Source organism: Pteronotus mesoamericanus, unplaced genomic scaffold (genome assembly GCF_021234165.1).
Source record: "Pteronotus mesoamericanus isolate MK-2021 breed Mesoamerican mustached bat unplaced genomic scaffold, CSHL_Meso_final contig_116, whole genome shotgun sequence".
In the NCBI taxonomy this organism is placed as follows: domain Eukaryota; kingdom Metazoa; phylum Chordata; class Mammalia; order Chiroptera; family Mormoopidae; genus Pteronotus; species Pteronotus mesoamericanus.
Window position 1 is genome coordinate 19,193,122 of NW_026555027.1, and position 26,249 is coordinate 19,219,370.

Consider the following 26,249-nt stretch of genomic DNA (forward strand, 5'->3'; position numbering starts at 1 on the left):
AAACAAAAAAAAAAAGAAAAAATAAAGTGGGCACCTGAAGGAAACATGGAATTAAGTAGGTGCTTTCATGAGAGAGAGAAAGCAGAAGAAAAAAAATGAGGGAAGAAAAAGAAACATAGAAATGGGAAGAGGGAGAGGGATGGAGAAGGGGAAGAAAAATTCAGAGTAAAGAACATGGAATCTCTGAATACTGGAGCAACAAATAAAATGTGAAATTAGATTGCAGAAACTGGAGACTCAGGAATAGAGTTCAAGTTGAGAATTTAATGAAAAACTATAACAGAAATTAATGCATGCACAGCATAGCTTTAAATACGTATTATCTGAAGCAGTGAGATGCCTGCTGACCTCTTCCTTTTCTGCTTCTAAATCTACCTGTCATCTCCTAAAATCTCTTTGCTCAGAGATTCACCTCTTGTTTTGTTTTCAGCTTTCCAGCATCTGTGTCCTTTATGCTATTTTTTTCTAGACAGTTGCCCACAATTCTCTGGATAAATTAATGTCATGACCTCACTATGGCTATCAGACATAAAACGTTGACTATTTTAATAATTGAACATGCGCTTACAGCAAACTGCCTACTGATATCTTAGCTCTGTGGACTTTCTGCATAATCGATATTATTTGAAAGAAGATGTTGTAATCAATCAGTTCAATTACCACTGTCACAGATATGGGTTTAAGGTCTCTTCTGATTCTAAACTTCTAATCATAGAGACTAAAACATCCCTAAATAAGGTTCTGAATATGGTTAAAATATTTACAAAGTAAACATTTCTCCCTATTTTATATTTAATTTAAGTAAGGCAACACATATATGGTCTTAAGAAATCAATTTTCTTCATTTTTGGGTTTAAATAATATATATATGTAATTGTTCAAGTACAGTTGTCTCCATTATTTGAATTTTTGTTATGTTAACTTAAAACATTGCTAAGATATATCTGAATGTGTATTAAATGCTATATTAAGCTAAAGGAAGCAATAACTACTCTGAAATACTGTATTACAATCTGTCTTCTATCTTATTAATAAGGCCATTTCTTATAAAGACCATTTGAAATCAGTTTTATTATGGGAATCATACTTTAAAAGAGTGGTTTAGGGTAAGGGAGAAGAACAAAAAATGATCCACAGTTCAAACTTTGACTCAAAATATATGGATGAATGTGCAGAACATACTGTTTTTATTACTTGCATAATATCTTTGCTTTACTATGCTCTCCAGGAAGGTACAGAAAACCACATGTAGCTATTAAAATCAAAAATAAAAATTAGCACTGGCTGGTGTGGCTCAGTAAAGTGAGTGCTGGCCTGCAAACAAAAGGTTCACTGGTTCGATTCTCAGTCAGGGCACATGCCTGGGTTGCAGTCCAGGCCCCCAGCAGGGGGCAGGGCATGTGAGAAGCAACCACACATTGATGTTTCTTCTCTTTCTCCCTCCCTTTCCCACCCTCTAAAAATAAATAAACAAAATCTTTAAAAAATAAAATAAAAAATTATGGACACATACAACAGTATGATGATTAACAGAGGGAAAGGGGTTTGGGGAGATAAAAGAAGGTAAAGGGGGGGTTAATAGTAATGGAAGGAAACTTGACTTGGGGTGGTAAACACACAATACAATATACAGATAATGTACTATAGAACTGCGCACCTGAAACCTATATAATTTTATTAACCAATGCCACCCCAATAAATTCAATAAAAATAAAAACATCTTCATTCATCAAAAAAATAAATATTCACTTTCTCTGTTGCCCTATCCATATTTCAAACACATAATAAGACACATGGCTGGTGGTTACCATTTTGGACAATGCAGCTATAAAACATTTCCAAACTTGTGTAAAGTTTACTGGATGGTGCTGACTTAAACTGTCCTTCTGTAAAGTTATAGCATAATTGATTGTTGGGATCCCAATACTTTCATTCCAGACAATTTTAAGAGAATGAATCTATATTGATTTATTTGAAGATCTAAAATAACAGAATTTCATTTCACTGAAAGGAATCTACTGGTTTTATTTACTAGTTTTGACATAATCAAGACTGTTTAAAGGAATGTGTTACACAGAAATTAAGGTAGTTAAAAAAAAAGTATCAGAAGATACACACACACACACCCCCCCAAAATACTCAACCTAAAGTTGCTGGATAAATCTGAAAGATTCTTTTTTTTATTTATTTACTTGTAGAGAGAAGGGAAGGGAAAGAGAAAGAGGAGAGAAACAGCAATGTGCAGGAGATACACTGATCAGTTGCCTCTTGTACTCCCCCAACTGGGGGCCTGGCACTCAACCAAGGCATGTGCCCTGACTGGGAATTGAACCAGAGACCTTTAGGTTCACAAGCCAGCACTCAATCCACTGAGCCACACCAGCCAGGGCTGAGAGATTCTTTATGTGTCTATCCTTTCCAGAAGCGAGAGTCATAATCTTTTTAGTGTCAAACAACACATATTTCTGTTTTCAATAAACAGATGTAGTAGCAGTGAAAGTAGCAAAAGTTTAGAGAAAGAGCACTTTTCAAAAATCTTATCAAGCCCTGGCTGGTGTGGTTTAGTGGACTGAGCACCAGCTTATGAGTCAAACGGTCACTGGTACGATTCCCAGTCTAGAGCACATGACTGAGTTGCAGGCCATGTTCCTAGTGGGGGCATGCGAGAGGCAGCCACACACTGATGTTTCTCTCTATCTCTTTTTCTCTCCTGTCCCTTCCCTCAAATAAACAAACAAACAAACAAACAAACAAATAAATATAAATAAATAAATAAAATCTTAAAAAAAAAAGACCTCCAAAATCTTACTAATACAAAGAAGGAATTGCTAACACTGGCCACAACTATGGTTAAATTTTTTTGTCCTTTAATAATAATTAAAGTACACAGGAGACTAAACTTAGATATCAATGAACTAGGAAGATTTGTTGGTAATTTTCTATTAAATAAAACACTGAGACGAAACAAGTGTGTGTGTGTGTGTGTGTGTGTGTGTGTGTGCGCGCGCGCGCACACAGACCTTGTTAAGATAATTTTGGGTTACCAATCAGATTCTGGAACTACTTACCTTAAACAAAATGAAAACAAAGTAAAATATAAATATATATTAGTTTTACCTTGAAAATTTTATGGTGAAAGATACAACTGGTTTTTAATGAGGACAAATATCTGACCCATATTTTCTTTTAGAATTTTAGTATTTGGACTAGGGGATGATTCAGTGTTTAACTCGGATAAGTTTTTGACTGGAATGCAAAAGATTTATTTGTCATCCTGAAATTAGGTTTTTCTCTCTCTCTTTTGATAATTAAGTGCAGAGCATCCCAATTAATATGGAAAATAATATAGACTTCTCTTACTTTCAGGCATAATATTTTAGGTTCTGGCATGTGAAATCTGATGTTCATTCTCCTAGTTTGGAAATGGATATGATTGTAACTCTCCCTAGCAACGTTTCTCTGTTTCTACTATCCTCCCTCCCTCCCTTTTTCCTTTCCCCTTCCTCTCTCCAATCTGTATTCCCCAAGTGTGAAATCCACTTGCCAATCCAATCTGTCATCAATATCCACAAGGGGACCACATTCAAAGCCACACCAGAGAGAGGAGACTTGAGGAAAGCATGTACGAGACAGGAGTAATTAGAGCAACAACATAAACTTGAGGGGGCTGTTGAGGGGAGAGCGACAATAAGATTCACTGTTGTTCAGCCATATACATGAACAAATAGGTTTCAAGGATCCTGGTGAAGTGTTCCTCTTTCAGAAAAATGGCAGGAAATGATGAGGGGCAATTTGGAGATGATAAAAAAATTATGTAATTATCAAATTATATTTAAATCTGGAAAAGTACTTATCAAAAGTTATCAGGTACATAGAGCAAAGGAATGTTTCTGCTGTGTCGATGTGTTTCCTAACAGGTGAGAGAGAAAAGAATTAATCTCTTCTTTTTAAGATGGGGCAGAGTGGGAAAGTTCAAGTGATAGCAAACAACTTCAAAATTACTGTCATATTTAAAGCTTGAATACTATGGCAATGAAGCAATAATAATTTATGTTTTAGCTAACATAACTATAGGAGAGTACTATTTTCCTTACCTTTTATAAATAACACTTTGAAGAAATGTTGGGAAGTGGGAAGGGAATTGATCTAATAGTCAGAAAACTGGTTCCAGTGCTACTGGGTAAATAATGGTTTATGGTCTTGGTTAAGTCATTTAACTCTCAGGACCTTAGTTTTATTACCATTAAAATTACCATTAAAATTAGAAGTGACTAGGTAAATCACCAATGTGTAATTCAGCCTAAAATTTTGTACAATGAAGGGGAGTAAAATTGCACACACACGTTGGGCATTACTAGCTACTGTTTAGATACAGTATTTGTATACATAATTGTCTCATTTAATCCCCACAGTACTGTCCTGTAGTATTTATCCCCAGAAAGACTAATGATATATCTTCTATGTCCCTGAGATATCTCACCTATAACTGAATCTCAAAAATGTATAATTTCAGATTTGCTGCATATTCTATAGGTCCTTTCTACAGATTACCTTATTTACACTTAAAATTTCACTTACTTGAAATAATATATAATATACAGCGTAGGACAAAAGTATGTTTACGATTGTATGGAAAATAATACAATAATTAATAAATAATACAAGAACAAACTCTGTGTTTCATGGATTGGCAACTGTAACCCGACTTCTGCCCCACGCTGTATTCTTGTTTTAGAGCTGGGAAAGCAGTCATTTTCTGAGTCAGAAAAATGTGTACACACTGTTATGGTGCATGTACTAAGGAGAAGAACTCATAGTTTCTTTGGGAAAGTTACTTGTAAAAAAATTAGACCATATAAATATAAAAACTGATATACATGTGTATATATCTATATATCCCAGAAAATCAGGTGAGTCATGAGTATGAAAATCTCTATCAACTACCAAAAACTTTAAAAACATCTCTGTTGGTTTTTAAAAACATTTACTTTGAGTGCTGCTTAATTTAGGTGGAATAAAGTTATTAATGAAGTTATTATTCGGATTGCTCATAACCAATTTTGTTCTAGAGTTTTAGAGTTTTCTTTACTAGGAAAAAATGTGCTAATTTTGTAGGGTCTTTTTTATTTAAAGAAAAGAAAACACTTTGTTCATTGATCACAATAGGTAGGAATGGAACACAAAATAATAGATTAAATTAACTTAAATTAAAAATGCAGTCTTTTTTTATAGATACTGTTATTTCCTTCCTGATTTTTCCTATTGAAATCATATATATTTTTGAAACTTAATATCATGTAATCATACTTGAAATAATATTACGCATTTCAAGATTGAGTTTTCACTGTGCTATCTCTATGCTCAGTCACATAAATTATATCATGACTAATACACTCTCAGAAGTATAAATACTATGAGGCAAGTTTAACTTGGAAAACATATTGTTTCATGAAGAATATCACTATAGCATTGTCTCAAACTTTATTACCTAGGTTTTCAATATAGGTTAAATTTTCAATGTAGGCTAAAGAAGCTTCCATTAAATGGGAATAGAGGAAAATGCTTCTAAACATTATCAACATCATTTAAATATTTCTGAACCATGAAGGTTCAAGTGTATTCTGCATCCTCATGCTTTGTTCTCATCCTTTCCAATCAAATATATCGATTTGTTAAAGGTTAGAGGGTATACTCTCATTGATCAAGGAAATAGCCTGACACAGTAAAACTGCCTGCCAATTCAAGACAGATCAATCTCACCTTTGTTTCTTTTGGATACATTATGGTTATTCATTCTGCATCATCTAAATTCCATAATTCATATATTAGCTCAATAACAATAATCGATAAAGAATTGTCTATTTTTATGGGAAAAAAGGATACATTTCTGGGTATTCCTCTCGATGAGTTACTATGGAACGTGGTGGACATTGTGGTACCTATCAAGTGTTTGGCCCATTCTCAAGTTCACTTGCGAATTTTGTCCATTTTCAAAATTTCACAAAGCATTATAAAAGAAACTTTCAAAAAAATTTGAATTCATTTAGAAAATCTGTGTTTATTTGAGAAAATAAAACTGAAAACACATCACTGCAGCTTTCCTTTCCAGGGCCACCTTACTCATTCATTTTTTTAAAAATGCTTTCATGGAACTGTTTGGGCTACAAACAATCCACTGGTCCTCTCAGCTTCATAACTTAAAGAAACCGAAGAACTCAACTTCAGCTAGCTCGGAACTAATTTAAAACAAGAACAAAGCAGAAACCATCATACAATGTTACAGTGGTATGTTAATCCTCTTGGGTGGGTATTTTGCAAGACATTCTACTTTAAACTTCCAAGACTCACTAGCATTTTGACTTTTACTAACTTGAAACGCTACATGCTCTTCCTACGCTACCTGTAAACTTTTCTTAGATAACACAGAAAATATTCAGAAATTCAAAACCCTCATAGCCTAACTGTCCCACAGGCATGCCAATTTTTCTGTAGTAATGCTTAATTATACTTCCTTATTTAGCAATATAATTAATTCATTTTCTCTTATGTGCCATGAGCCACAATTCATTAAATAAACTGGATAAATTGGAATTTTTGGGATACTTTGCTATTATGAGGCTTTGAATTTAAGAGAAACATATTTCCATTCCTGTGCCTGACAAAGACATGTTTTAAACTACACATTAAACAAAAGAAAACAGCTTTTCTACTACTAAATGCATTGCTCAGTAGGACAGAAAACTTACTGCTTCTCTTAAATGCTAGACCCTTAAAACATTTGCTAGATGACAGCATTATTTAAAAAAATGTTTCTTTAGCAAAGAATTAAAGCTGAATATGCAACATTTCTTAGGAGCATTGAATAAATCTATTTGTCCAGCTTACTTTGCAAAGACTGTGTAGAAAACAGCACCATAAACACTTTCAGTCCCCACACAAGGGCTAAAACAAAGAGTCCTCTTTCTAGCCATCTAATCGGGTAATTTATTTTTTCAACCATCACATATAAATCGAAACACAGCTGTAACCAATGACTTGCAGATCCAGTTCCCAGCCAGCTGGAATCAGTTCTGCTGAAACAGCAAGATTTTTACATTGTTCACTTCTGTACATCTGGAGAAATCATTGAGGTTCAAAGGTGACCAGAAAAGCTCTTTAAGTAAATTCAATCGACAGTGAAGATTTGCCTAAGGAACTACAAACTCCACATTCACTTTTACAAATGTTCATTTCATGAAATTAATGCTTATAAAGGCTATTTGCATCCTCATCAGTACAGACTTTATGAGTTGCTAATCGAATTAAACACTTAAACGCCTGTTTCTTTCAAACAACTTGGTTAGGGTTCTCCAAAAACTTTTTCCAAGGAGTGGTAGCTATTTAAAGATGGAGACATTGAAACACTATGTTACACGCAGAAACACTGGGGGACCGTAAGAACCTGTAACAAAACCAGATACCAGAAATGTACCTACTCATATCTCAACTTTAATCATGTTTAGCTAGTATAATCCTCTATTTGGATAAAATGAAAGAGAAATACTATCTGAAAAAAAGCAGGATGGAATATGTCCTTCAAGCGAGGCAGGCAAATCCCCTAGGAGCCAGAGTCCTGGGAGAAACAAACTCAGATCAAGAATGTTCCACAGGCAGCCTTGCAGGGAGGTGATCCTGGCACTAGAAGAAAAGAAACCTAAGAGCAGCAGCCACTTTTGTTCTAAACTAGAACACTGCACTACACATAGTGCAGTGCACAGGGCACAAGCAAAGACGCACCAGAACAAAAACTGATGCAACCAATCCTTGATGTAAAGAGCCTTTCATTAAAATTAGATAAACTTAAAGCAACTAAAAACCCAGAGAATAAATGTATTCTTGGCATTTAAGTTACAATATCGCTTGAAATGCATCATTTTCTTCAATAAGGCCGTCAAAAAGATATTCACCTTGGAAAAATGAATACACAAATGAATTACCAATGTACCTTGTTTTTGTCTCTTTAATTAAATCAATATACAAATAAACAAGTTCTTTTTCAAACTTTAACCTTTATTTGTATTTTTTCCACTACCACTTAGTTCTCTTATACTCCCATCCCCCCAGCTATCACCACACTCTTGTCTGTAAACAAGTTATTTTCATTATTGAGCCATCATATTAAGTGTGTGGCTATTTCAATTATGCTGGAGCAACAGTCTGTAACTTCCTGATGAATAGTACCTCTAACTAAAAGAGTGAAAAAATAAATAGTACACTTTCAGATCATACTGAATGACAGACAGCTGGTGATCAAATAGTAAGTTGCAATTCTCCATTAGATATTACATTAACATAAAGGTGGTTGATTTCATTCACCTGGTAAATATGTGACTGAGTTGTATATGTCAGTAACTGGCTACAAAGTCTATAGAAAAATAGTCTGGAACAGTTGGGAATGTGATTTAATCAATAATGAAACATTCTCTAACATGAGGATTACCTTTAAAAATTTCAGGGTGGTAGAAAGAAGTTAGTTCCTCACTGAAACTTAGCTGTCATCAAAGTTCAATGAACTTTTTACCCATTTTCTTTTCTCACAATTTCTTTGGCCTTTTAGTTATAAATATTTTAATATATATTTCATGCAACATTGGCTATGAAAAATTTATAGAATAATGCCATACTGGTGTCATCTGATATGGATTTAGAATGTTTTTTAATTCTAAAAATATATGCTGGCCCTCTTTCCTCTTCAAGAGCCAAGAATGGTATTTAATCTAGCTTTGAGCTGATAGACTGAGGAAAAATCGTCTAAAATAGGCAAATACTCCATATCTATTTCTGGATGTACTTTGCTTTTATAAGATTTAGTTCATCAATATGAGCTTGACTCTTTTTAAGTACTAATGAGACAAAATATTTTATCAATATTTCAAATCATTTGTTAAGCAATTACATATGAACTTATGGGATAATAATAGGTTTTTAAAAAAATTTCTTCAGGCTGGTGTTAAGAAAGCCACAACATAAATTTCAAAATGTATTAAAGATATTACATTTTTGCCTCACCCTGTATAATAACCAATAAACTAGCTTAAAGAATTATATTTAATTGTTCCTTAATACAGGCTTTTACATCCTAATAATTGCATTTTTAATAATTAAGGCAGCATTTATGTATATTAGTTGTTTGCTTATATGCATATTTCATTTGCAATGCTACATAAGTATCATCAGTTTTCATGAGGAAATAGAACAATTTTACATATTTAAAAGTGGTTTGGAACTTGGCAAGGTAAAAACTAATAAAAATACAGATTCAGGGAAGGGTGAAAATCCAGTTTTGTTGCATAAAGATGAACAAGAGATGGCAGGAAGGTAGAGTTAGAGAAGAAACATGGGGTGAAACAGAGAAAGCGTTCATAAGACAAACTTTTAACACATAGTCTAGTGCCTTCCTAAGTCAAACAGTACTTCCAAGTTTGGATCGCATATGAATTAGTCTCTTTTCTATTTAAAGAAGAATATATAATATTTAGATGATTTCTTCTCTATTTATAACAAAAGAGAATTGGACACTATAATAACTTGCAAAATACTGATAGATTTATCTTTAAAGTTTAAGTTCATCACTGCATCTGACCAGGACTAAAGATTTTTGAAAATAAATTCTGACCTTTATAGTTTTAAATTTGATTCTTTTTTTTTTTTCGTCAAACTCTGTCAAGTCCAGTTACTTCTCTGTTCAGGGTTAGATCTTGATAATATATATTCAAAATGAAGTACCAAGAGAAAGAAATCAGAATATTTAAAAATAGTAAGACTATGAGCAGACATTTTGATTCTTTGATTTGATTATCACATGTACTGAATCCTTGTCAGAAAGTGGGCATCACCAGGCATTTTAAGATGTTTTATCCAAGAGCTTAGCCAAATTCTCTAGGTTAGGAAGTAACAGGCCATTAATTTGGGTATAGATTCTTTGAGGGCAAAAACTGCATGTATATATAATACATACAAATACATTTATACTCACAATACAAATACATTGATACACACATCTGTACAAGTGGTTTGATCTTTTCAGGCACTCCAAGGATAAGAAATAGTTCATAGACTTTTAAAGAAGTAAAGAAATCAGGAAGGTATACAAGGAGTTTTTGTCTTTGGAAGCCAGATAGATATCACCTATCAGTGGGTGAAGTTATAGAACTGACTGTCAAAAAATTAATTTAATCAGGCTACAATTAGGAACTCTTCCAAGATCAGCTGACATTCACATTAGGATCAAGGTTCGGCCTTTTCTTTCCCCAGTTTCACCACCTGTGTATTTAAATCAGTCTTAAAGAATTCAAACTCCTTCCTTTTAACCCTAAAGATAGAATAATAAAATACCATGTTTGAAATCTTGAGTCTATTTTCTCTCCAGAGAATCTACAAATCTTCCAACTATACCATTTTCATCAATGAAGATGTCCCAAAATATTATGGGCACTATTATAAGAAAGCCAAGGATAGAGCTTATAAGTTACATAAAGGCAATATTCATGAACTAGCCTAGACAAAAAAGAATATTATACCCACATAATTATATCCATATGTCTTATATCTGTGCAATTAAGTAAAGTGAAGTGAGAGCAGGGAAAAGGTGATTTGGAGTCAAGTATTCCAACAGTTAATTGCCTTTTTAAAACCAACCTCATACAAATAAAAAATGTGATAAGTAAAAATTAGAAAAACAATACACAAATGGGCACTTCAATGACATAGATCTGTCATGAAGAGTGACATTTTATTTTTAGAGCTTTCAGTCACTCTTGTATTTAATTTGACATATATATTTAGGGGTCTATTGTGTACAAGTAACCAAGTTGCTAAAAGGATTAATAAAATGAGAAATGTCCTCTTTCCTCAAACAGCTTAATATGTGAATATGTGTGGAAGAGTCAGGCACAAACAAAATTACATTACATGAAAAAATATGAAGCACACTATTAAATATGAAGTGCTAAAGAAACAAAGAGGAGAGAGACTATAAATATTTAGCACTATAAAGAGAAGGCTTATATCAGGAAGCTCCATTTCAGGTGAGCCCTGAAGGAACAGACGGACTGATAAAAGTGAAGGTAGAGAGAAAAAGATATCTGGTTTGAGGGCAGAGAAGGAAGAGAGGCTCAAACTTTCATACAATATTTGGGAAGTGACCAGGAGAAAGTGGGAGAATGTTGGCTTATTCAAGAACCGTTATTTGAAAAAATGGCCAGGCAGTGGATTGGAGCACCATTTTACAGGGTCTTTAATATTATACTGTGGACTAATTATTTAGGCAAAAATAAACAACTAAAATCTTTTTGAGGAGTTATTGATTAGTATAATGAGCAAACAACAATAAAACCAGTAATTAGCATGTTCAATACCTAATCCCTGTGCATTCCTGTGATGGTATATATCATATCATTTTATCATCACAATGTCCCCATGAGGTTAAGTGTGTATCATTATCTGCAATTTGTTGACAGGTAATCTGAGCTTCAAAGACAGTTTCATAATGTACCCAAGCGCCATACCAGAAGAAAGTGGCCAGAATTTGATCCTGGCCTATCTGATTCCAAGTTCATCTCTTAACTGTTTTGTCAGATCGCCTTTCAAAACTAATTTGGTCTCTTTGAGAGGACACTTTTGAGTTTGGACTTCACTACCCAACAACATAGGCAGTCTACATCATGTCAGGAAATCCTACGAGAACTTCTGAGAGGGCACAAGGATTCTTTCTAGGAATCCCTTTGTATTCTGAACATTTCTGAAGCGACAGAAGTAATGACACATAAGTCTGTCCAATCCCAAAGCTCATGTTCTTTCCTTCACTGCATACCACACTTTGTATAATTAATAATTTAAGTACCTGTATAAAATTTCATCTTGGGAATGTACCATAATTTGCTTAAATGTTTCCCAACTGCTGAGACTCTCTAGAGGTTCCTATTTGGGAATTTTATGAATAGTGTTGAAATCAATACTTTTCTCCATGTGTCTTATTCCCTACTTGAATTCCCTTTTGTATAACACTGCAGAAGTGGGAAGGTTATAATGATTTGAAACAGCTGAGTAACTTTGGCCTGACTGAATAATTGATGGCCTAGAGATGTTTTCCATTTTTATTTGAATTTTACAGTATATCAAACTTAGGACTATGCTATTTAATATGATTTCTTTAAAGCCTTTGTTTATAACTTGCATCATTCATTCATGTTTCCATTGGTTCATTACTCAGCCATATTGTTGCTCATCTATTTCTGATCTGATGACACATTACATAACTGAAACATCAGCTAAGGATAGCGCTTTTTCTTTATCTGATAGACTTTGAGAGTAGTCACTAAATACTTTAATGTTCAAAGGACATATCAACAAAATATTCTATTCTCTCCCATGTGGTAGTTTCAAGTTACATGATAAAAGAACATTTGGCAATACACTATTATGTCTATTCCAAGAAATAAGGTCAGTGATGGAATATCAAAGTTTGGACCAAATCTCCCATGAGGATTTTATCAAAACAAGATATACACCAGTTTGGAGGTTTTTATTTGCATTTCCATTTCATTCACATTTCTAACATTTTTATCCTTTGGAAAATAAGGGCTTAAATCAGAAGCACAAATGTATCATAGAAAAAGCGTTTTTGAGAGGTCTAAATTAATTTTAAAAGCAAACAGCACTTCTAATTGGGGAGTTTAATGTATGAAAAAAATGCAGATGAAAAAGTACACTGGAACTTAGAAGCTTTGAGTTCCAGTTTTGCCTCTGCCGTGTTCACTGCGCTACTACAGACAAGACACTTACCACTTCAAGGAAGCTACCACATTGATCTGGAATGCCAGTTTTGCAACTTTAAGCCCAATGAAACAAAACTGCTATATAAATGAAATATAACATTCTCATGTAACAGATTGATTTGTGGTTATTTTACTTGATATTTTTAAAGTAGATTATGTTAAGTGGAAAAAATTCCAATTGATTTCTTTTTTTTTTTTTTTAAACTTGGCTTTATGCTTCTCGAATGTGGTGACAGGGTTGTTGGGCTCTGAAAACATGAAACAGAGTAGAGAGTAAAGGCAAAATCTGAATTCTTCCTTTGATTGATGTACACACGGTTCAGAAGGTTTAGTAGGATAAAAAGAAATAAAGACAGCTAGGAGAATTTTCGGAATCTAGGAGCAGTGTTATTCTGAGTTAAGAATCAGATAAATAAAGTTTCCAAATATAGTAACACCATCTCAATTCACATGTCCCTTCCAAAAAATGTGGACTTACAAATGAATGAAAAATATGAAAGACATTTCAGATTCCTTTGAAAAGATGACCTTGAACTCTTTTTTAAAATAACTACTTACACACAGACCCTAAAAAAGCACACTTACTACTTAAGAAAAGGAGGAGGAGGTGAGTGACCAAATCAGGAAAATATAATATTTATGTTTTTTTTTCCATGCAGTCTTGTCTTTCTGTCCTAAAAGCAGTAGCCATGGGGGAGCTTTCTCACTAGGCTACGAGGGTATCCATCAGGTAGGTTCTCAAATAATCGCAACCAGTTTTAAAGGAAGCTGATTTGTGATTGCAAACCTCATATACCCAACTTTTATCACTGTAAAGTAGTATTACAGACTCATATACCTTGCGTAATTTTATAGCTTGTTTTCTTTCTTATTAATTTTTTAAGTCAATAAATAGTGTGGGGATATTTCTACTTTGTGTATCCCTCAGCCCCTGCTCAGGTAACCTTCGGTGTATTTGGAAAAATATATCTCTGTTAACCAAAATAAGATTTCATTGTTGAGAAGTTAAAGTATTTCACTAAGGGTTATTTATTAAGGATAAGGGAAACGTTGTGTATTGCATGAATTAGAGGCATACATTATAACAACAAAGGAACAGTAGCAACAGAACAAAGTTGAGATTGTTTAATAAAAAATGCTTATTCATTCATTAACTCTTTTTAGGCAAAACTCCTCACAAAAAGCCTGTCTTGAACAATTCATAGAGATAAATTTTCTAAATAAAGAGTGAGTATTTGATTCCCTAATTTTCAGGACAGCTACCCAAGCTGTGTCTACAGTTGTTTAGGATCCAGGTACATTAGAGGTTTCCCATATCTCAAACATGTCTGGAATGTTGTGTTCTTTCTTCAGAATGGTTTGCCCTATCTTGAAAAACACTGAGTTAGAATTTAAAGAAACCCTGTAAATTTTCCTTGATAATAAGTACAAAATGTGTTAGATACTATTTTTAAAAATATGAAGACAAGAAAAAAAATCACAGAACAGTCTATTCTTGAGAAATAATAGTACATAATAAAAAAGATGAAATTACCAAGGGCTTCAGAATTCAACAACATAGGAGGTTCACCCGTTACTCTCATAGTCTTTGCTTTCCTGTTATATTGGCTTACATCTTCCACTTGGTATCTACCAGACAACTTCCATATCCTCAGCTACTCATCCACTGAGCAGATGAACTGAGATAAATTCATAAACCATGCTTTCTAGTCTGCCTCCCAATCACTCATCAATCTATAGGATAACAGAAATCCTATTGCCCTTGCTCAGGTGAGCATATCTCTATTTATACCTACATTCAGGATATTGTTGCTACCATTTCTATAATTTCCATTGGATTTTAACCAAACTTTTAAATGATTTTGTGACTGCCTCTTTTTCCTTTGAGACTTTAGCAATGACTTCAGAAAATACTTTATTAATTTTACACAGTTGTCTTCATTTGAAGTCTAGATGGTGGTAGTGTAGTGTGAGTATTGTTAATAAATGTTATCTTTATTTATTATAGTAATTTTTAAAAATAAACCTGACCTTGTTTTCAAATAATAATACAACCCCACTTCTTTCTACTTATACATGCAAAACTCATTACATGAATTTTCATAACATATTCTGTTTTTGACTGGAGCTCAGAAAACCCTTAAATTCTCTCCAAGTACAGCAATAACATAGCTCTCAGAGAAGATATCTTGAATAAGAAAGAAGTGAATTTAATTTCATAAACGCAATAACAACTTGGAGCTTTAGGTCACACTAACCATGTTTCTGATAAAAAAAAAATTATACCTTGAGGTCTTGTTATCAAAGAGCAGCACTTAGTTTCAGGTTAAGAGTCTATGCCAAGGAGACTATGACTCATTAGCTTTACCTGGTATTAAGAATAGTTTAGTTCTATAAAAATGATTAAGAAAGGACATATTGGTTTTAAAATTTTTATTGAAAAATAGATCTAATTCACATGTAATTTAAGTAATATGTACATATATATAAAACACAGAAGGGGAATATAACAAGGATAACATTGAAGGCCTCTTTCCTCCAGCAAAAATAATAAATGAAAAAGAAAATGCTAGAAATGATACAGACATCAAGAGGAAGTCCAGCTGCCCAGAGTTCAAAAAGCACCACACTAGCTATGTTGGAGCAACCTGTGAATTCAACAAGCATCTAAGAGTCATCTCTTGATGTAGACCCACTGACCAGATTATCTGCCAAGTCCATCTCTGTTTCTTCTGCAAGAAAATGAACCTCCCTCTACCTCAGCTACTACCACCTAGCAGGTAGCTCAGAGATAATGGGATAATGTTTAAGTGGAAAAAACCATGTAGATAGGATCAAACAAGGCCTAGAATCTGAACATCAAAGAACTATTTAACTATTTGAATATGGCATTCTAAATAGGCCTATGAAACTGAATTTAACATAAGCAAATAAAAATAATTCAAGGGATAAAGAACAGAAAGATGCCTGCAACTTTACTTCATTACAAAAACATGAAGAAAATGCCTTTCCATTAAAGCATAAGCACCTAAATTTTGACTGCTCCAGGAAATATGAATATGCATGAGAAAATTAAGAGCAACACAGTTTAAGCCATCCCAAGGATAAGCATTTCTTTTCTTCAGAATATGTATAAACATATGATAAATGTAAAGAACAGAACCATTATACAGTTAACAATGGGGGGGCGTAGGGGTGCCAAACCCCTACACAGTTGGAAATCCACATGTAACTTTTGACTTTCCCCAAATTTAACTACAGTTGTCCATTGGTGTTCGCAAGGGGATAGGTTCCAGGGCCCCTGTGGACATTGAAACCCTTGGGTGTTTAAGTCGCAGAACAGTGCACACAGTTGGCCCTCGACATCCTTAAAGTTCCAATCGTGCATCAAAAATATTGCTTTTAATCAGCATTTGTTTGAATCCACAGATGTGATACCCACTAATACAGAGGGCCGACTGTATTTGTTGAAGAAGATTCACATATAAGTGGACCCCCTGCGGTTCAAACGCAGGTTGTTCCAGGGTCAACTGTAGTTATTTGAACATTAACCTTTTTGAAGAATTATACATAAAGCTATTCATAGCTATTCAAAATTAAGGCATTCTATTTTATTTAAATAGATAGAACTAAAACATGAATGTGTATTTTTTTAAAGGTTAGCACACCACAGACAAAACAAACATTGTGAGTATATCTTTTAATAGGGACAGAGCAGGAAGTACAGCCTATTTTATTTTGAAAACCCATCATTTCCCTACAAATAGAAAATGAATGTCAATATGCCTATTCAAAACTTCACAATAAAATGAAATAACCTTTTCCCCATAAACATCTTTACATAGGAAACTTTTCATATATGAGTATCCTGATTACTGAATTCAAAATAAGTATTATATATTCAAATAAAGGGTTTATTATGTCATTAGTTTTCTTGTAGCTCTCTGTAACCTCTACTTGTAGGATACAACTTAGTTCATCATAAGAGGCTTTCTATTTTGTGGTCATTTGGTTTTAATTTAGTTTATTAGACAGAGTCAAGGGGGAATGTGCCTGTAATCAGATCTTCCCCCCCAAGATTCACCAGAAGGAGAATACACACAGGCAACAGTTTTTGAGGCATTAAAAGTAGCAGCCTCAGGATGGATAAACACAGACTATGATCGTTCACACTACATATTGTGAAGCGTTAATTGAAGAATGTTTATTTGGCACAAGAGCCACCCTTTTTGTACATTCCATAAGATAGTGGCATCATGTTTACATGACTATGCCACCTTGCAGCAATGCATTCTCCAAACAGTATCGAAATGCTTTTTCAATGACCTTCTTCCCAACACTGGTTTCATAAACTTAATTTACTCGTGTTTTGGAACTCAAGATGCAAACAATGTATTATCCAAGAGATTAGATGTCTTTTATGAGATTGAAAGGTCTCATATAGAAACTGATTTCACTGCAGAAGTTTGCAATGCATGCACATGCATGAGTCAACTGCCTGAAAGAAATAAGTATGGTCAATTTGATTTGTTTTTATGTGTGGTACTCATTTTTTCTTAATTTGCAAGAAATATGATGCCTGAAGTCCTCCTTGAGTAGCAGAGAGATCAATCTAGGCCAAATATGGAGTCAGGAGACATGTGTAAATATATAGGGGAGAATTTTTTTCTAAGAAAACTATTAATGAACAATCGTGAAGATATTATTATTTTTAAATTTAAAGAAGACTCTGATTTTGATGCATGATGTTGTGGTGTTAATAGTCTGTGAGAAAATATGGATACCAAAAATGTTAAGATTTGATTAAGTGGCCTCACAATAAACCCCTAGAATCACAAAAATCAGGGAAACCTGAAAAACATGAGAGTCTTATATTAATTTTAATAATTCAAAGTAAAGCCTTGTTTTTTCAGTATACCTTAAACTTAACTTACGGGATATGAATTGAAAGTTGTCGGGTTAAAAAGTTTCTTCTAATTGACTGCTTTACAACAGGGATCCATAATTTTCTATTTTTTTAATGCTCTCCCCCTTCTTCTCCTCTTATTTTCCATTTCATAAAGTGTAAAGTTAGTTTTTATACAGCAGTTTCTAAGGGAGAGATCAGAGCATGGTGAGTGCATTTAAAAATTTTTAAATCTGAATATTTTCCTTAAACCTTTAGTAGAGAAAACAACAAACTGCTTTTTTGACAAATGCTATCGTCAAGTTATAAATTTATAGTGCTTAACATGGGTGAAAAAGCTCAGAATTATTTAAAAAACCCTATCAACCTATTCATCTGTATTCTTTATAAGAATTTTAAAATAAAAATTTCACTGATAAAAAGAAAAAAAAACCAATGATTAATTGGAATCCATACTCAAATTAGGGGCAACTCCTATTGGATAAAAGTTACTGAGATTTTATTGTTGGTTAATTTGAAAAAATAAATTAAAATAAAATAAAAAAAAATTACTGAGATTTTAAAACTCTCTATCTTACAAATTTAGGTTATATAATGTTTAACCAGAGACACCATAGTCTCACACTGCAAGATGCAGTTCACTACTCAATGCAACTCTTTCCTAATTATATTTAACATGTCATGCATTTGTCAATAGACTTAGGTTTAGGAAGAAGTACTATATTTAAAAATATATATTCATATTTATTTTTCAATTGTGTATACATACAATAACTCTTTTGAAGTTTAAATTATGCTATTTGGAACACTTAAAATGTGACTATCATTTCACTTCCTCCCAAGTTTTTGTCTTCTGCCTACATTATTTTTCAAATAATTATCATGTCCCCCCTCCTCACACACATACGAGGTATTTGCAGGTAGAAAATCAAGTGAAAACAGCAAGCAATATTGTGAGTATGAGTGGTAAGGGATGTGTTGCTTAGCATGACACACTGGGAGCATAATAGTATAGTCAACCACATGGTTTCAACATCAAAATGGTATTCATAATTTTGCTGATATATTCTATCCTATTTCTTGGTGCCTGTCAACTGACTAAAAGAAGTAGTTAAGTTCTCAATGGGAGGCTTGTACAGTGACGTATTATCTTCTGTAGATAATTAGGAAAGGTGAGATACTTAAAAGTTAATTTATCCTACTAATGATAACAAACACAAATGCCAAAAGTTTGAAATATATAAATACAAATACACATACATGCATAAACCAAAAATATACAGCTTCAGTATTAGAAAAACACTATGCAGGTAAAACATAAGGACATACATTTTCTCCCTTGCAGAATGTCAAAGAAATACAGTTATTGGGGGAAAAGTTTATTTCTAGCTTTTAGTCCCCTATACTTTTTAACCACTTTCCATATGAAGTGTGGAGTAGAGTGCATTGCCTTAAAAATCTGAGTATTAGTAATAAAATTCACTTGTAATAGAAAACATGACAAGCAATGATTAAAGCCATTTATTTTAGAATATTTTATACAATATTACATAAATGGTTGGTCTTAAAAGCAAGACCAAAATATTCTCAGGGTTTATTCTGAGGCAAACAGACCCTTCCATCCTCCTACAGCAATAACTTAGATAAGATAGGGACCATTAAAAGCAGGATTATGATCTCAAGTTAACGTATGATCATAATGAAAAGTAAACGTTAAATTAGGATCCCCTTAGAAAATGAAGCTAGAAGATGAAAATTTATTTCCAAAGCATGGCAAGTAATCAAATATGTTTTAAGATAGATGTTAATACATAAAAAAGCATGATTTACAGTGAAATCATACTAAACATGGGTAATTAGTAGATCTCACTATAATTATCTTGCTTTATTTCAGTAGAAATTTTAGTTTTAAGGGGCTCATTTTTAGCTTTTAAAATGTTCCTAAAGTTTTGTGACTTTACTGAGAAAAAAACATGGATGATTTTGATAGAAAGTAAAGGAGTTGGGAGCAAGTCTTCTAAGTTCGTATGAAGTTCTAGTATCCCCTGATGGATATATGTAGGTATCTACATAGCAGTAAAAAATACTGACATAATACAATTAGCCTACTTTGCTTATTTACTGCTTCTAATTATTAAGGGTGGGATGAGTCTCCTGATGTGCTTGATTGGTATGTAGCAACCGGATGTTCTGTGAACATTGGTAAGAGCAGGGATTTTTGTCTACTGATGCAATTCATATTACTAAACCACAGGCGAGGGAGCCTTAATCTACAGTTAAACAGCTCCTCTTCCATTCTTATCCTTGGAAACATGAGCACTCAATTGAAGGTGGTCAATGGGGGTTTAACCAAAAAATTATCAAGAGGACCTAGAAAAAAAAATATCTAGCAAGTTCCATGTGGGCCACAATCGCTTGGCCAAATAAATAACCTATTGCCAATTGGCACTAACGCTGCTACTTCTGCATAGCTTTCTACTTCCTTTACCAGTAACTTTTGGGTACACATACTTCCCCTTTTCACAATGGGTTTATGGCTGACTTTCTTTCTCTTGATTACAAAGGAAAGAGTTACCAGTGTGGGACAACTTGACAATTTCAGAAAAGCCTCTCTGGTTTTTTTTCCCCTATTAATTTTTGCAGAGTGTGGTTTGAAGTGGACAAGCAGGGGGCTGAGTGAAGTTGCCAGCGGGGGAGGTGCTCCTGGAATGCTTTGAATGTGCATTCTTCAGATGCTTGCAGCGGGTGACTGCCCGCTCATTGGCTTCTACCCATTTTCACTGGCTTGGCTGCTTCAACAGGAAGCAGGTATTTTATTTTTTATTAAATGTGTGGGTAATATTCTCATGATGCATTGTCAACAAAATGAATTATGTAAATATATATCATTTAAGCATGATCTATCAGGAGTTTGGAAACTTGCTTAGCCTACTAGCTATAGCATCTAGGACAAATTGTGGTACTGTTTTGGATGTTTCCTTTTTATCCTTTTTTAAAAATTTTAAAATTACTGTTAACATACAATACTACATTAATTTCATAGTGATTAGACCTTTATATAACTTATGAAGTAATCAGCCTCATAGGTCTATTACCCATCTGACATATAAAGTCATTACAATATTATTGACTATATTCCCTGTGCTGCACTGTACATCCTCGTGACTATTTATATAACTGGCAATTTGTACAGGTATTACTTTTAAACACTCAGTGGGTATCCTAGCTCTTACTCACTGATTACTGATTGCTCTTAGGTTTCTGAAACTAGCTTTTAAAGCCAAGCTTCATTTTATCCACATTTTGATTTAGTCATCTTCAATTTTTTTTGTTTATCCTATTTTTAAATTAAATAATAAAGTTTTCAGTTGAGAGAGTCATCTCATCCTGGTCGAAGCCTTTCAACCATGAGCTCCCACTTAGCACTGGAATTACACAGATAAATAGACAAGGCCTGTTTCCTCACAGAATGTCCTTGGAATGTTCATGGCCGTTTCTTTATCATTTCATTTTGAACAGCTTGGGGATTAGTGAGTAATGCCTAGAGATGTGCTGCTTATTGACATTTTACTTATTTTTTTATTAAATTGGTGAAATATTTTAATTGCCATTAGGAAATACCACTACTTTCTATAGATATTTTTTTTCTGAAGTATAAATTAAAAACTAAAAAAATGAAATAAGTCTTTTAATACAGTCAACTAGTTTTTCTTTAAAAGATTAAATAGTGGGTACACTTTGGACCCAAACTCAGTCACAAGCTGATTTCTAGAACATTCTCACGAGTTCATGACTCACCCTAAGCCAACTTCGTGCCATACTGTACTCCTACCCTGGCCCCTCCACTAGTCTAACCCTGTTAATACGCTTTATGACTGTTCTCTTTTGAGAATTATCTCAGGGTTCTAAGTTAAATAAATGACAATGATAATGATTTTCCTAAGCAAGTGTTTTAAAACTATTATCAGTTAGGTTTTATATAGACTTTTGTTTGCTATTGTAATTAATGTATAATATTAACAATCATGAAAATTATTTGAGAAATAGTATCACAGTATTTAAACTTTCATTCATTTGCATAGGCCTTTACCCACGTTTTCTTGAATTAGTGGGTATTTACTAACCATTCAGACATATAAGGGTATTAAATGAGTATTAAAAATATAATAAAATAGAGCAAATGAACGTGTACAGTCTTTATTCCTTCTGTGGAAATCCTACCACACAAGAGCGCATTATTCTGTCGAAACCCTTATCGCATTGTATTATAATTACTGTTTATAGTCTATTCCTCTGACTAGGCAGAGAGCTTCAGGAGATCTCAACCTATTTATCTTTGGGTCCCAAGCTCTGACATAATGTCTGGCACGTAGAGGATGTTCAGCATAAAACTGTTGAATGAAGAATAAGTGAGGAGAGCAAATAGCTTGATTGCCTCTTTCTGTCATTTATGGTGTGTAGCCTCTTACCTCTTAGCCTCTGTGAATCTTAGCTTTCACATCTGCAACATGGGTGAAATAAAGAGTTGTAAAGAGCCTCAAGAGGCAACCCATGTTTATAAGCTGTAAAGAATTGAATAAGGCTTGGTTAACTTTACTCCCCCTTCCGTCAGTCTGAGCTCATCACTTACTACGTGTGAAACACTTGGGCTAAGTTAATGGGACACCCAGCTCCTTTTCTCATGGAGTTCAGAGTCTAGTGGGAGAAAGTGCCAGGTACATGGGCAATCGCTGTAACATCTGCTAATCATACTGTGGCCAAGGTTGGGCAAAGTACAGGATACTAAGTAATACATTGGAGAGTCTTTACCACAGCCTTCAGGAGTCTGGTAGGTTGGGATTCTAGGAAAATGTAATATCTAAGACTGATGTAAGTCCAGTAAACATTTCAGGCAATGCAGGAGGAGATGAAAAGACCGGAAGGGAAGAGTGAGAGCATGATGCTATGTCTGTGTGGAGGGGGCGGGGAGGAGGGGGCAACTTTCACTTCTATCATGTAGAAAGTTTTCTCTTTAGAACTACATTTCTAAAATTCTCCAAAAGCATATGACCTTATTTATCACTTTTGTGATTAAGCAAATGTTCCGTCAAAGAAATAGCAGAGACTCATCTTGGTTAATGCCAAAGGAACTTGTGAATAACGCTGCTGAATATTGCATATTGCTGAATCAGCTTTAGAAATCTGAAAGCATCTTACCACTGACTGGTTTCACCTTTAATTAATTATTGGTGTTATGTGGCTTCCTTAAGGTGAAAAGAATGCTAGTCACAGAAATACTTATATTGATAAAATTAGTAATTTAACGAATGTATGACATATTATATTGTTATTTGTGATTAAGCACCACATATTGGATATCATATTAGCATTTGTTTTTTGTTCTATGTAAATACCACAAGAGGGTGAAACTGTACTTTGTGTTGACAAGTAAAGATATTAAACCATGTACTAGGGTCAGTTGTCATAAAATATTAACTTCTTAAAATGAGTAGTGAAAAGAACATGGGCCAATCTGAAAATCTAGTTTTGATTCTTGGCATAGACATGTACTAGCAATGTGACTTCAGTCAGGTCACATCTATTTTATTTAATACATTTTTTTATCCTCCTCATTTACATTTTAAACAATATGGAAGAAATGTTTGAAAGAGCTTTCAGTGGAGATTAGTTAGTTATAAAATGAATACTTAAAGTTTACTTAAGTATAGATGAATGCTAAAAGTTAAAAAAACACATTATCACCTTCTATCTCAGTGTATAAATTCTAGACTAAGAATCAAATTTGCTAAGCATTAATTAAAATATAAATGTAAATTTTATATTTTACTGAATCATTGTTTATATTATCATTATCCTCAAGTGTCCAAGTTTGAAATGGACTGTAGCAACATCAACAGACGAAGACAATTTTAAAAGAACTCAAATGGATCCAGAGAGCCAACGAGTCAAAGAAAAATAAGATAAAGATAATTAGGATGTTAGTATAAGATAGATCCTTAGGTATTTTTCTAGAAATTTTTATTGTAAAATGTGTTAAAAGAGCAGTTTCATGTGCTGAAAGGAAGAAATGAGCTATGGATTACTTCCCATAATATTCACACTATAAATGCTAGAGTTCATTTTGCTCAGTTTGATCTCTCAGGAGTTATATACACTATTCTCTCTCTCTCAGAAAACAAGCAAACATACAGTAGAAAAATCTGGCACTTTCTTGTTTCTGTAAGAAATAAATTGCTAACTACCTTGGAGGATGAACATGATTTCAAACCATGTATTTACTATAGAAGCCATTATTTTCCATCCCCAAATTTTCTAATGATGAGAAAGAGCCTATTTTAATCAAACTGGTCTCCCTTATGCTCTTTAAGTACAACAGACGCTCATCTAAGGCTGCAGACAATGACGCCGTGAGATGGCAATCTAAGCTGTAGGCCACAGTCTGGGCAGTCTTCTACTAAAAATAAGTGGTCATTTAAATGCTGCCATATCTTGTTTAGCAAATCTTCCTCACACAGCAAATAATCATTTTTGGTGCAAAAGTTAGTCATAAAATCCTCCATTAGTGGTTGGTAATGGACCATAATATTACATGTTTATAAAAAGTGCATTTGAAAAATGAAATGCTGGAAGTACTGGCCATATAAGGAATATTAATATTTATTTGAGAGAACCTCGTAAGACCAGATTTCCTTTTTACTGACAATTGCCTACACAGAATATTTTCCATTATCTTGAGGAGAAAGAGCTTTGCAATTCCATCACTCATCTATATTAAGCTGTATCAATACTCCACTTGTTGTGTCCTAGCTGCTTTAATAGAAAAATGGGAGTGATTGATAATTGTTAGTTTTATAATAGATATGATAAAAAAGCTCAGAAAGCATCTTTGGAATGTTAACTATAAATATATTACAGGCAAACAATGTTAACCTATGTCTAAATAACCTGAATGCTTATAGCAAATTTCCACACTTCATTATTAACACGTAACCCCAAAGGGGTGAATTGAAAGCAAGTATGAAGAGAAAATCTGGTTCTTGTAATTATACTCTCAACGTGAAGTTATATGCATTCCCAAAGCAATGCCAACAATGTAGAGGAGGTATGATCAGTTTCCACCATGGTCAAAACTGACAAAATTCTTCCTCTGAAAACAGAATGAACTGCAGTCACTTAATTATAGACCAAAAAAAAAAAAAAAAAAAAAAAAAGAATTCCAAGCCTCCTTATTTCTTGTTTTCAAAGGAATTTTTATTTATATGGATAAAAGTATGATCATATTTTCAATGATCAACTCAGATTGAGTGAAACTTTTTAATTTTCACAAAGTTATGAATGATAATAATGATGAGTTAATATTTAAGCATTCACTATGAACCAAGCACTGATCTGCTTTATTTGTGACTTCATTCATCCTTTTCCACAACCTTTGAACTTGACACTGCCTTACAGATGAAGCATCTGAGGCACAGAGAAGATAAAGAACTTGTTTAAGGCCATACATCTAACAAGTGATTCCAACCCTGACAAACTGATAACGGAGCATACTCTATCTCTGTTGATGTCTCTCTCCCTGAGCAGGGAAATGAAAGACTCATTGAAGGTTTTTGCTCAGCTCAAGTGCTAATTACTAAATTCAGAGTGTGCATCCTTAAACCACAATCTGAACTAGCCAGCTGTTTATTTTCAGGAACTGAAGGGGCCTTTAGCATGGGTACTCAAGGGGTCTCTAGCCCTTGGCTGTTCTTGGAATTTTGCTAGAAGCTACATGGAAGAATATTAGGTTTCTCTCACTGGTGGAGAAAAACGTGTACAAGAGTCTGCTGGTATAGAACAGTTCTGCCATGGCTCTAAGGCAACCCCAGATGAACAATGAGAGGCAAAATCTTGCGGTGTAAGAACACCAGGATGGGAGAAAGGAAATCTGAATTCAAACCAAACCTTAGTTCCCATATCTGTAAAACATGGATCCTAATAACTTTGCTGCTTGTCCTTGGGTTAATATGGAGCAAAACAAGATAACAAGCGTGAAAGTAGTCTGCAGACAGCCAAGATCATATAGGTGTTATTATAAAGTTACAATGGAAACAATCAGTTGCTAGACAAAAGAGAGGACCGTTTGATGTCAGGGGTAGTAGATCTCTCTCCATGTCCAGAGGAACTTCCCCAGGAGAAAATAATACTGCTGCAGTTTTAGTGTCCTCTGGGCCTGCCTTTGAATATGCATCATTACAACTGCAAAGTGAGTTAAGTGATTAAATTACAGAAGCAGAACTGTTCCTGGATCTTCCAAAGATCAGATTTACATGAGCCACGCTGGGATGGCCAAAAGCTTTCAAGAGAGATTTTCAGTTAAGTGAATCTGGAGAATAAGATGAAGCTTGAAGGAAAGGAAATACAGTATAGCACCAACTTAGAATTCAGAAGCCTGGCCAGAAGTGGTTTCATGACATTCACTTATTCTAGAAATATCCATCACTGTGGTTCCATCTTGTGCCAATCATTATGAATATTAAGCTGATTATATT